This window comes from Narcine bancroftii, chromosome 9, assembly GCF_036971445.1.
Source record: "Narcine bancroftii isolate sNarBan1 chromosome 9, sNarBan1.hap1, whole genome shotgun sequence".
Classification (NCBI taxonomy): Eukaryota; Metazoa; Chordata; class Chondrichthyes; order Torpediniformes; family Narcinidae; genus Narcine; species Narcine bancroftii.
The window spans coordinates 69,252,114-69,265,786 of NC_091477.1; the positions used below are offsets into that span (position 1 = coordinate 69,252,114).

The window sequence follows — 13,673 nt, forward strand, 5'->3', positions numbered from 1 at the left end:
CAGCATCGAGTCCACGCTGCTGAAGATCCAGCTGCGCTGGATGGGTCACGTCTCCAGAATGGAGGACCATCGCCTTCCCAAGATCGTATTATATGGCGAGCTCTCCACTGGCCACCGTGACAGAGGTGCACCAAAGAAAAGGTTCAAGGACTGCCTAAAGAAATCTCTTGGTGCCTGCCACATTGACCACCGCCAGTGGGCTGATAACGCCTCAAACCGTGCATCTTGGCGCCTCACAGTTTGGCGGGCAGCAGCCTCCTTTGAAGAAGACCGCAGAGCCCACCTCACTGACAAAAGGCAAAGGAGGAAAAACCCAACACCCAACCCCAACCAACCAATTTTCCCTTGCAACCGCTGCAATCGTGTCTGCCTGTCCCGCATCGGACTGGTCAGCCACAAACGAGCCTGCAGCTGACGTGGACTTTTTACCCCCTCCATAAATCTTCGTCCGCGAAGCCAAGCCAAAGAAAAGAATCATAAAAAGGGAAGCCAGAACAGACAGGGAGCTTACTAGCAGCCAAGGACAAAAGGTTCAGCTGGATATGTTTTTTTTTAAAACATATCTTTTCATGGTCATAGTGAGAGACATGCAGGAGACAAAAGATTGATAAGAAGGGTGAGAAACAGAATTTAGTGTATGTAGAGTTCGCAGCGTACGTAACGAACGTGATAATTAAAAATGCAGTTATACTCAGAATGCTTTTGCAATACTAACCAATTAAAACAGTATTAATAAGAAGGGGAAGGGCAAACAATAAGGGTATAAAAATCAATGCACTGTATGTATCGGGGCTTAACTGGTGAGAAGCCAGTTGAGTCCAACTCTGCAGACTTGTAAATAAAGCTTGTCGTGTCATCAGTTTTAAAGAGACTCATGTGTGAGAAGTTTTATTTCTGACAAATGGGGGCTCGTCCGGGATCTACACTCCGGCCGTGAGGGGAGGCGAGAAGAGGGACATCGGAGGTGGTGCACCCCGCTGAGTTCAGCGGCTCCTAGTCCCTTGCTCGTCGCTTCGGGCGGCTTGAGCGAGTGGTATCCGGACAAGGTGACACGACAAGACGGAGAGGAGAAGGGTGACGGTTCAATCCCCGGGAAGACACCGGTAAGTGACGACTTACGATTGTGGTGTGGGGATTGGGTAACAGGTGTAACGGGATACACCTGTTTGGATAAAAAAACCTAACGTAATAGATCAGGTATAGAGCTTTTGTCGTGGCGTGAGGACCCTGTCGTGGGACTCTAGGATAGACCCCAGGGAAACCTCGGCGGTAACCGAAGGAGGGACAGCACCTCCGACGAAGTGCCGAGAAGAGAGGGGTCAACCCCAGGGAAACCTCAGCGGTAACCGAAGGAGGGACAGTACCTCCGACGAGGCGTCTGAGAAGAAGGGAGTAGGGTCCAGAACGAGAGGGTCCTCAGCAACGATAAACAGATCTAGGTGGGAAAATGGGAGGATCAAAATCTAAGGGCTCGTCTGAAAATTCAGGACAATTCCTGGGAGTTCCCCTTGACAGCCCTTTGGGGAGAATGTTTGAAAATTGGGATAGTAAAAGATATCAAGACAAAAACAAGAAAAAGATGATCCAATATTGTCTCCTTTGGTCGAAACAACATATTAAAGGTTCCTCGGTCTGGTGGCCGAAATTTGGATCTGATGAGGATTGGGTTAGACAAGCATTAAACATATATGTAAATTCGAGATCAAAGGTGAATCAAGAAGAGTCAGCATATGCATTTTGTTGGGTTCCCTGGCCAGGATCCTTAACAAAATGTTTTAAATTGAGGGTAGCGGGAGAAAAGAAGTGGGAACCTCTGGACAACCTTCCTCCTCCTTATATTCCCCCGGTGCCTACTGCGCCCGAGGAAAGCTCATTACCGGAGGGGAAAGGTGATGAATCTGATTGCCCCGAAAGGGGCCGGGAAAAAAAGGATGAATTAAGGGAGTCGGACCCTAAACTTCCACCGGTAAACAGACCCTGGACAAGATCCCAGACTGGTCCAGGACCATCAAAGTTTTCAATAAGCCTAAATCCCCTGAGGGAAGTTCCTATGGGAGGACCGGGAGGGGGAACGGGATATGTGAATGTTCCCCTAACTAGTACAGAGGTGCGGGGATTTAAGAAAGAAATGAAAAAGTTATTGGAAGATCCTATAGGACTGGCTGAACAGCTCGACCAATTCCTGGGACCAAACACATATACGTGGGAAGAGATGCAGGCAATAATGGGAACATTATTCTCACCCCAGGAGAGGCAGATGATTCGACGGGCTGCCCTCCTCATGTGGGAATATGAACAACCTGGGGACCCCAGACCCCATGAACAAAAATATCCCTTAAAAGAACCCAGGTGGGACAAACGAACACCCGAGGGATTGGAAAGTATGAGACAATATAGAGAGTGGACAATTAAAGGGATACGGGAGGCTGTGCCAAAGGGTCACAATTTTACCAAGGCATTTGGGAACCACCAGGGGAAAGACGAGTCCCCTACTGATTTTTTGGAGAGGGTGAGAAAGAATGTCCAACAGTATGCGGGTGTGGACCCTAGTACACCAATGGGTGAACAGCTTATTCGAATTGAATTTGTTTCCAAATCATGGCAGGACATTAGAAAGAAACTAGAAAAGGAGGAGGACTGGAGCGAAAAACCCCTAAGCGACCTGTTAAAAAAGGCGCAAAAAGTATATGTGCAGAGAGAAGAAGAAGATCAAAAGAGGGCGACAAAGGTTATGGTACAGACAATCCGACAGATGAATGCCGAATCCAGAGGGGAAAGAAAACAAAACCTTCCTCTAAACAATCCAAGATATCCAAGAGAGGGAAGACCCCGGAGGTTCGTTAAGTGCTATTACTGCAATGAGGAAGGACACTTTAAGAGGGAATGCCCCCGATACAAGAGGGAATTGCGTGCCCTCGAACTTATGGAAGAAGATTAGGGGGGTCAGGGGTTCCAAATGTTAGGGACCAAGTATAAGAGGGAACCCCTGGTAAAACTAAAAATTAGTCCCAAGGGAGAAGAGGTGGTGTTTATGGTGGACACAGGAGCGGAACGAAGTAGTGTAATAACTGTGCCAATCGGAACTGAGCCTGTAAAAAGTAATTTGACAATTTCTGGGATAGAAGGAGCTCCCAGAATGGTATCAATAATTCCCCAAGTAACAGTGAAACTGGAAGAAAGAGAAGGGGTACAAGACCTCTTGTTGTTACCGTCGGCTGGATTTAACCTCCTAGGAAGGGACTTACAGGCTCTCCTAGGTTTGGGTGCTCTCCCTGTGGACGGAGAAGTGCGAGTCCACCTCTGTGCTTTAAAGGAAGAGGATGAACGGCAGATTGACGAGAGAGTCTGGTATAAGGAGGGAAATCGAGGAGGTCTGGACATCCCACCTTTACATGTCACATTAATACCAGGTCATCAGCCGGTAAGGAAACGTCAGTATCCTATTTCTTTGGAAGGGAAAAAAGGGCTACAGCCGGTAATTGAGACTCTAATACGAGACGGACTATTAGAAGAATGCATGTCACCTTATAACACCCCTATACTCCCAGTGAAAAAGTCAGATGGATCCTATCGCCTAGTTCAGGATCTAAGAAGTTTGAATGCTATTGTTCAGACCCGCCACCCAGTGGTGCCTAATCCCTATACTATTGTTAGGAATTAAAGTACCTTTAAAGAAATTGCTCGAGACAAAAATTGAGAACAAAGAACATTTATTACTACAACAATGCAAAGTTGGGTGCTTCCCCTTACCCTGGGAATACACACACACACTGGGGCTCACCCAACTTTTATACAGTTGATTTCAGTGTAGGAATACCCTCCCCCTTACATTCTTCTGCCTCCTGCTGGAGAGGTTTGGCATTAGGCAATCCTGCCTGCCTACGTGCAATTTCAGTATACTTGGAGAACCAGGGGGGGGGTTATCCTGTCGGTGTCCCTTCATGTCATTGTCCTTATTCACACCTTCCTGATTCTCGGGGCTACAGTCTCTTGATATGCAGAGTTGACTCATTCTATCTAGGGTTGGCTAATTTCATATGTATAAATCTGTGTATGGTTAGCTAATTAGAAATGTATGACTTGGTACTTCTGTCCAGGGCTAGGAGACCCTTATCTGATCCAGACTACCTCAACTTCCTACATTCTATTGTACCTTACCATTCCTTATCTTAGTCCTATGGTCTTGTCACAAAGGATAGAAGATTCTTATGTTAATCGTGCTGACTCTGCTTTCCTGCATCCTAAGCCCCAAACTTATCCTGTTTGAACTGGTTTCAGCCATTTTACTGATGAACTTTAGTTTCTTCCATGTTCATAATTTTAGATCAATTTTCCCATCTCTCACAATCCTCACTTTTCTTTTAGATCAGTAATACTGATCTTTCACCATGATCAGTGTTACTGATCTTTGGTTACTAGTGTCAGTGTGACTGATCCCCCCCCCCCCCCCCCCCCCACTTTCCTCACTTTTCTTTTAGATCAGTAACACTGATCTTTCAAGTGTAAGGTGTGGTTTTACCCAGCTGGTCAATAACCGAATTGTAATGTCTGTGTAAAGTCTTTAGGTAGGGGAGCACCATGAAGGTCAGGGGAGTGAGTCCAGCTGCTTATTAGGGTTTGGAGTATCAGGCTCCAGTTCTCAGTAAAGAGTCTAGTCCATCCCATACGTTGAAATATTGAAGCAGTGTCTTTGAAGCACACGACCTTTGTAAGTGTTGTCCCGACGAAGTCTGTGAGAGGCGCTGCCTTCAGCAGCGAACGAGTAGCAGTCTATGAGAAGCGCTGCCTTCAGCAGCGAACGAGTCGCAGTCTATGAGAAGCGCTGCCTTCAGCAGCGAACGAGTCGCAGTCTATGAGAAGCGCTGCCTTCAGCAGCGAACGAGTCGCAGTCTATGAGAAGCGCTGCCTTCAGCAGCGAACGAGTAGCAGTAGTCAGGCGGTTCCGTTTGATTGTGGCTAGTATCTGATGTCCTCTTCAGCCCCGAACCCTAGGGCCACCGATCTCCGAAGGCTGTTTGGAGCCTGATATTAAAGTGTCAAGCAGCTCACGTTGTTGGAAACTGGTGCTCCCTTTCATGGGGTGATGAAAAGAGACCAAGCTGGGGGGGGATTGTTTCTTGTGATTTAACTGTGTGTTGCAGCTTGTCTGCTAACATTAGCATATATATCATTGAACTTGTGAGTTGCAGCCTGTCTGTGTACATTAGCATATGTATTAACTCTCTCTCTCTCTGTTACATGTACAATGCTGACTACCATTCTGTCTGTCTTTGTCCCACCATGTCCTTTGTGCTATCGCTTCAAAACTCCTGTCTTTAATACCTGTGTAGGCTATGATACAAATTAGATGTACTCCACTAAAGCTGTTTAATTCCCCTGGTCCGTATTGGGATCCCTTATATCCCATTATGACTATACATTAAATCTATGCCCTGTCTACATTCTAAAGGAGCACAATTGTAACCTCTGCTGCCCCTATTCCAGGGGGACTTAAAACATTAACGAACAATATTCCAAAAAATGAGTAAAACAACAATGAAAGTAAAACCCATTGAAAGCAGCAATAAAATATAACAATAACTGAATAAACAACAATAAATGTAAAGCTCATTGAAAACAGCAATAAAATACAATAAGAACTGAATAAAACACAATAAATGTAAAGCTCATTGAAAACTGCAATAAAATACAACAATAACTGAATAATCAAAAGACAAGTAAAATACAACAATAACTGAATAAACCATTAAAGAAACGAAAAAAAATGTTAAATTACGGCACTTTGTAACAATCTGACTTTCCTTTGTGTTAGTGTAAAAATTGTAAAATGAAACACAAACCATATTTGCATGGGTTTTGAATATGTTAGACCTTATTAAAATGCAGTTGGAGCTGCTTGTCTGTATGGGGCACAACCCTCCAATTTGTTAGAGTGAGTACATAACAGACATTGCAGCACAAGAGCCCCTGCAAGAGAACTTGAAACATATTCAACCTTTAGTTCTGCCTTAAGTAAAATGCCTTGTGCCACAGCTCACAGGAGCTGGCCTTATTTAAAACAGTCTGTAAAACAGGCACCAAAAAAAAGTTAAAAGATGTTCTTATGAAGATTGCACACACAATAATTTAAGTACAGGCTAGTTTCTATTATATTCCACTTAAAAGTTCTGCTGCATGAATCCTGGAGCTTGTGGAGTCATTATTGAATCAAGAAATATTGGTACCATGCCAATCTCATTCTAACATGCCAATTTTTCCAGTCCTTAAGTCAAGATGTACTGAATAGCATCTGGTACAAGATCTGTGAGTTCTCAATGATATTATTATTCTTATGCACCCAATTGTTCTGAACTATGCCACCAATTTAAATCATATTCCACCTATTGCAATACTCACACAGCACCATAGACCAGTTCGCAGGTTTATTTCTCCATTAAGCTGAATCCAGTCGCGCAGGGTTTACCTCCGTGATTATTTACAATGTAACTTCCGCACTACCGGATTTAAATATAAACCTGATGAATGGGGGAAAGTTATCATGAATTAAATAACAGCGGCAATACAGAGAAATTGTGCTGAGGCATTAATTTCACTCCAGAGGAAAATGCACCAGAGAAATGAATGATTAAACTTATAGGAATCCCCATAGGAATCCCCAGAGGTATCTTTATTCTCCAGAGGTGGGTGATCTTTAAACTCACGGACCTTGACTGCTGAATGTGTAGAAGAAATGTATTAAATGTGTTGATAGGGCTCCATACCTCTAACTGCAAGACAAGAGCCTGAAGCCTCAATTTCAAGTGCCACAGTGCACTTAAAGGGACATGCACACTCCCCCTTCAACTGGCTGATCCAGCCACTTTACACATCAGATCCTTTCTTTATCTCACATACACTTAAAGTTAAGATGTATAGAACTCACCCTATTTGCGCAAACATTTCTCCCTGCAAATGTTATAACATCACTCAACTCTCAGGTACTCCCTGTGCAAAATCACTTTTAAATACAATTTATTTCATAAATTGGAATTAACTGGTAGTTAAATTCGCTAATTCTACAGTATTGAAAAACGATCATTTATGACATTTAATTTTTAGCATGAATTTTAATCAATATTGGTCAGTGACTGAAGTGGGAAGTCGTGATTTATGAAATTATCTCTGGTCTCTACTCTCCCACTCCCTGCACTTCTCCCAACATTCAGGAGCTGGCACACAGTCCCTGCCTTTTTTTTTCATGTTACTCATCTACTATTCCTTTAACTGCTTGCATCAAAATGTTAGCCTTTGCTTTCTGCTTATCCTCAGATGTCTGGACAAATGCTTTTTGTGTGATCTGTAGAAGCTGGGTTATTCCCTGCTCATGCCAATTTTCTGTCTTTTGTAATTTTCTCTTAATGTCTGGGGCTGAGTTGGTAACAAAACCTGTTAGTACCAATTGTTCCCCTGCTGGGGATTCTATGTCGAGACCCCCATATTGTATATATATTTGGTCCCAAAAATTGGTCTAACTGTTCGGCACATCCCTGGGGATCTTCTATCAGGGAGGTCAGTTCTTTCTTAAAGTTACACACTTCAGTACTGGTCAGGGGCACATTTACGAAACCGAGACCCTCTCTCATGGGAACTTCCCGCAGTGGTCTCATCCAATTGGTTTCTGGCTTATTAGGTCTGGGTTCCTGCTCCCTGGGAAATGAATCAAAGGGTTCTGCCCTTTCTTCCTGAAGAGTCTCACGCTGTTCTGAATTAAAGTTACCTCTCTCTCCTGCCAACAGAGGTGGTAATCGAGTGCTTTGTGAGCAAGTTATCATACCACTCCTGCTCTCTTCTCTCTTCTCTAGTGGTGGGGGAGGTGGGGAAGGTGCAGAAGGGTAGGTCATAGGAGGGGAAGGAAAGATAGGAGCCGGCATAGGAGGAACATAGGGTGGAGGGAGGGAATGTAACACATCCCAACCCTGTGATTCAGGGACAAGAGGTTCCTCCTCTCTCTTATCCCTGGATTCTTTCTCATTCAAAACCAGCTGTTCAATGGATCCCTTGAGCCAGCAGGCTGCATATTCCCTGCTCTCAACATTGTCTGGCTGGTTTCGATAGAGCCATAAGTTCAAACTTCACACATCCATTCATCCTCGGATCCGAATTTTGGCCAGTACACGGAGCTCCCTTTAACCGGGTATCCCACCCATTCATTACAACAATACCTGACCGTCGTCAGTTTGTCTTTACCGCGGGTCTTTCCTGTGCCCCACTCAGATAACATCATCCCAAGCGGGCTGTACGTAGCTATCTGGTGGTCACGTCCTGTGTCAGGACTCTCATCTCTACTGCCCGCTAGTTTGTCTTTACCGCGGGTCTTTCCTGTGCCCCACTCAGATAACATCATCCCAAGCGGGCTGTACGTAGCTATCTGGTGGTCACGTCCTGTGTCAGGACTCTCATCTCTACTGCCCGCTATTCCCATACTTAGGAACAAGTAAAATACTCTTACCGAGTTCTGGCAGTACTGCTCTAGCGCGCGTCCTTCCGCCGTTTGTTCTCAATGCCTCTTCTCGGATATCACTCGCTTCTTCCACTGACCAGCCACCCGTCGCCCGTGAGTCCAGCTGAATCAGCCGGGGTGCACCTACTCTCGTCGTCGGGGTACTCTGTCAGTGGAGGGAGTGTGATCCCGGACGAGCCCCCATTTGTTAGGAATTAAAGTACCTTTAAAGAAATTGCTCGAGACAAAAATTGAGAACAAAGAACATTTATTACTACAACAATGCAAAGTTGGGTGCTTCCCCTTACCCTGGGAATACACACACACACTGGGGCTCACCCAACTTTTATACAGTTGATTTCAGTGTAGGAATACCCTCCCCCTTACATTCTTCTGCCTCCTGCTGGAGAGGTTTGGCATTAGGCAATCCTGCCTGCCTACGTGCAATTTCAGTATACTTGGAGAACCAGGGGGGTGGTTATCCTGTCGGTGTCCCTTCATGTCATTGTCCTTATTCACACCTTCCTGATTCTCGGGGCTACAGTCTCTTGATATGCAGAGTTGACTCATTCTATCTAGGGTTGGCTAATTTCATATGTATAAATCTGTGTATGGTTAGCTAATTAGAAATGTATGACTTGGTACTTCTGTCCAGGGCTAGGAGACCCTTATCTGATCCAGACTACCTCAACTTCCTACATTCTATTGTACCTTACCATTCCTTATCTTAGTCCTATGGTCTTGTCACAAAGGATAGAAGATTCTTATGTTAATCGTGCTGACTCTGCTTTCCTGCATCCTAAGCCCCAAACTTATCCTGTTTGAACTGGTTTCAGCCATTTTACTGATGAACTTTAGTTTCTTCCATGTTCATAATTTTAGATCAATTTTCCCATCTCTCACACTATTATGAGTCGGATTCCCCCAGACCATGAGTGGTTTAGTGTTATCGACTTGAAGGATGCCTTCTGGACGTGTCCATTAGAAGAGGAAAGTAGAGATATGTTTGCGTTTGAATGGGAAAATCCATGGACAGGTAGACGGAGACAGCTTCGGTGGACTGTATTGCCCCAAGGGTTCACTGAATCTCCGAACCTGTTTGGACAAATGCTAGAACAAATCCTGGTGGACTATCCACAATCTGATGATTCCCAACTAATGCAGTATGTGGACGATTTACTATTATCAGGACCCAAGGAACAAGAAATGAGGGGAGATACAATTAGACTCTTGAATTATCTGGGGAAAAAGGGTCTACGGGTGTCCAGGAACAAGTTACAGTTCGTTGAGAGAACTGTGGTATATCTGGGACACCAGATAAGTAAAGGACAGAAACGGATTACCCCTGAACGGATTGCGGGAATCACTAGAATACCGTTACCCCGTAATAAGAAGGAAATAAGACAATTCCTGGGACTCTTAGGTTACTGTAGGTTATGGATAGAGGACTACTCAGCTTTGGTGAAGTTTATGTATGAAAAGCTGACAAATGAAAATGAATATCCATTAAAATGGACCCAGGAGGAGGAGGGATGGTTTGAGGACTTGAAGCATCGCCTGACACGAGCCCCAGTATTCACTCTGCCCTCTTTAAAACAGCCCTTCCAGCTATTTGTCACTCATAACCAAGGAACAGCTGTGGGAGTTTTAACACAGGAAAAAGGCGGTCAGCGACACCCAGTGGCTTTCCTTTCCAAAATGATGGACCCAGTGTCTCGCGGATGGCCGACGTGCATCCAGGGAGTAGCGGCTGCTGCTCTGTTGGTAGAGGAAGCACGTAAACTTACTTTTGGAGGAAAGATGACTGTGTACACCTCCCATTCTGTGAGTGTTTTATTAACACAAACTGCCCATTGATGGCTGACTGATTCTCGCATATTAAAGTATGAAACCATTTTAATGGTCGGAGAAGATCTACAGTTTGCAAAGATTAATAGCTGCAACCCAGCTCAGTTTTTATACGGCAGTGAAACAGAGAGAGAGGTGGAGCACGACTGTGTCGAGTTGACAGATCTTCAGACCAAGACCCGAGAAGACCTTTGCGATACTCCGCTGGGAGAAGGATATGAATTCTACATTGACGGCTCCGCCAGATGTATTGACGGAATGAGAAGAAGTGGGTATGCTATAATAGAAGGAAATACTTGGAAAGTAGTAGAATCCACGAGACTACCCAGAAGCTGGTCAGCACAATCCTGTGAACTATATGCCTTGCAGAGAGCCCTCAGAATACTGGCAAAGAAAATTGGAACGATTTACACTGATTCCAAATACGCATACGGGGTAGTGCATACCTTTGGTAAGATCTGGAAGGAGCGTGGTCTAATTACATCAAGAGGAAAGGAATTGGCACACGAACAGATGATTACTCTGACTTTAGAAGCCTTGACATTACCCCAGGAAATAGCAGTGGTCTACATACCAGGCCATCAGAGGGGAGATACCCCGACAGCAATTGGAAACAGACTGGCTGATGAAGAAGCCAAAAGGGCTGCCATGCAACAAGAAGTCCGTTTGCTGACCTTAATCCCAATAAGACAAGGCATAAAGAAGGCTCCCATTTTCACTGCTAAGGAAGAAAAGGACATGGCTCAGCTGGGCGCAAGCCAGCTGCCTGATGGAACATGGAAGACACCAGATGGAAGAATGGTTCTAAATAAAGAAATAACTCGCAATATTTTAAAACACCTGCATCATCAGAGCCACTGGGGCACCCAAGCCTTATGTGACACAGTGCTTCGAGAATATGTGTGTAAGGGAATCTACACCTTGGCCCAACAGGAGGTGCAGAATTGTCACCTATGCACAAAAATTAATAAGAAGGTAATGAGGACAGGGACCATGGGAGGTCAACCATTAGCCATACGCCCTTTTCAACGTATCCAGATCGACTTCACAGAGTTACCTCAAGTCCAAAGATGGAAGTATCTGTTGGTGATAATAGATCACTTTACCCGATGGGTGGAAGCCTTCCCAACAGTAAATGCTACAGCCTCTACAGTAGCTCGCCTCCTCCTAGAGCAGATAATCCCCAGATATGGTATAATGGATTCTATAGACTCAGACAGGGGTCCACATTTTTCTTCAAAAATCCAGCAATTGATTTGTAATGCATTACAGATCTCTTGGAAATTGCATACCCCTTGACATCCACAAAGCTCAGGGAGGGTTGAACGTATGAATGGAACCCTAAAAATGCAATTGACAAAATTAATGGTGGAAACTAAAATGCCTTGGATAAAGTGTCTGCCCCTGGCTTTATTGAGAATTCGTACTGCCCCACGAAAAGATGTAGGGTTGTCCCCTTATGAAATGATGTTTGGGCTTCCCTTCTGGAGTACAGTTGAGGGGTGTCCCACCTTGGGGGAAGGGGATATATTTGTTAGGAACTATTTACAGGCACTGTCACGCTCTCTTACAGATTTACGAAAGAGAGGACTATTGGCACAAACACCGCCTCTAGACTTTTCTTTACACAAAGTGGAACCAGGAGACTGGATTCTCATCAAGACCTGGAAAACTGAAAAACTCCAGCCCCAGTGGGAAGGTCCATACCAAGTTCTCTTAACTACAGAGGCTGCAGCACGAACAAGCATGCATCCAGATTTAAGGGACCTGTAGAGGCGCCTCAGGACCCTGATACTAACTCAGATTGGACGTGTTCCTGGAGAAAAACCTCTTACTTTGCGATTTCGCAGAAAGACTTGATTCACAATGTTATTGTTATGTTCTTTGATTTTTCTTAGTTTGCCTATGTCTTTATCAGGTGTGAAATGTAAGAAATGCAGAAACACAGTGGTCCTGTTTCAGGACCACATTTGGGGAAGAAAGGAGGGTAATTTTATTTCCCATACCTCAGTTCCTGAGAAATGCTGGGCAGAAAATACCACCCAACATCCATATACCCCTTGTGTGGAAAAAGAAGGAAATAATATGGGTCATTATATACAGATTCCTAATACCACTCCTTTCCCTCTTAACGGTTGGAAGGGTGACTCAGGCCCACCATGCCCTGATGGACTCTGGTTTTGCATACACCAGCGTACTATTCCAATGAAAATGCGCTCTGCTATATATCAGAACCGTCTGGCCCTAGACTATCTCCTAGCCACGGAAGGAGGTGTATGTGGAAAGCTTAATTTGACTAACTGCTGCTTACAGATTGATGATAATGGCCAAGCCATTCGAAAAATCGCTGATAATATTCGTACTTTGTCCCATGTACCTGTTCAAACCTGGCATCCTTTTGCAAAATTAAATTGGATGGACAAATGGTTTGGAGGAACCTGGTGGCGTACCTTATTGTGGGTCATCGGAGGTATTTTATTTCTCCTACTTATTTTGCCCTGTATTATTCCCTGTCTACGCAGCCTGGTGATTTCCATGGTCCAACAGGCTATGCAACCAGGGGGACTGGGAGACCCCGTTAGAATTTTACTTCAGCACGAGATTAATTTATCATGAAACGTTTCTCTTCCCCAAGTTAAAATCCCCATTCATATATATATAATACACACATTTTAAAGAGAGAAAGGGGTGGATTGTTATATATAGAGAATTTAGGTTAAAATGGCTTAAGTTAAAATGTGATGATTAATCATAAAAAGGGAAGCCAGAACAGACAGGGAGCTTACTAGCAGCCAAGGACAAAAGGTTCAGCTGGATATGTTTTTTTTTAAAACATATCTTTTCATGGTCATAGTGAGAGACTTGCAGGAGACAAAAGATTGATAAGAAGGGTGAGAAACAGAATTTAGTGTATGTAGAGTTCGCAGCGTACGTAACGAACGTGATAATTAAAAATGCAGTTATACTCAGAATGCTTTTGCAATACTAACCAATTAAAACAGTATTAATAAGAAGGGGAAGGGCAAACAATAAGGGTATAAAAATCAATGCACTGTATGTATCGGGGCTTAACTGGTGAGAAGCCAGTTGAGTCCAACTCTGCAGACTTGTAAATAAAGCTTGTCGTGTCATCAGTTTTAAAGAGACTCATGTGTGAGAAGTTTTATTTCTGACAGTTAAGTGGTGGTTACCACTCAGGAGGGTTCTTGTTGGTTTTCAGAGAGAGAGTTTTCTCGTTCCAGGACACTCCGGTATCTTGCTTTCTTTCTTTCAGATCACCACAGAGTTCCTTTCTGTTTCTCCTATTCCAAGGGAAATACCAGATAGCCAATCCTCTCCTTTGACC

At 44.3% G+C, this 13,673-nt stretch overlaps 1 long non-coding RNA gene across 1 annotated transcript; it reads left to right on the forward strand.

Moving 5' to 3' along the window:
• Window positions 1-477: 477 nt before the first annotated feature.
• LOC138742242 (uncharacterized) lies at window positions 478-13,469 on the forward strand. The gene is made up of 2 exons (XR_011344015.1): window positions 478-1,103; window positions 11,901-13,469. It is a non-coding gene; the product is annotated as an uncharacterized lncRNA (long non-coding RNA).
• The last annotated feature ends 204 nt before the right edge of the window (window positions 13,470-13,673 follow it).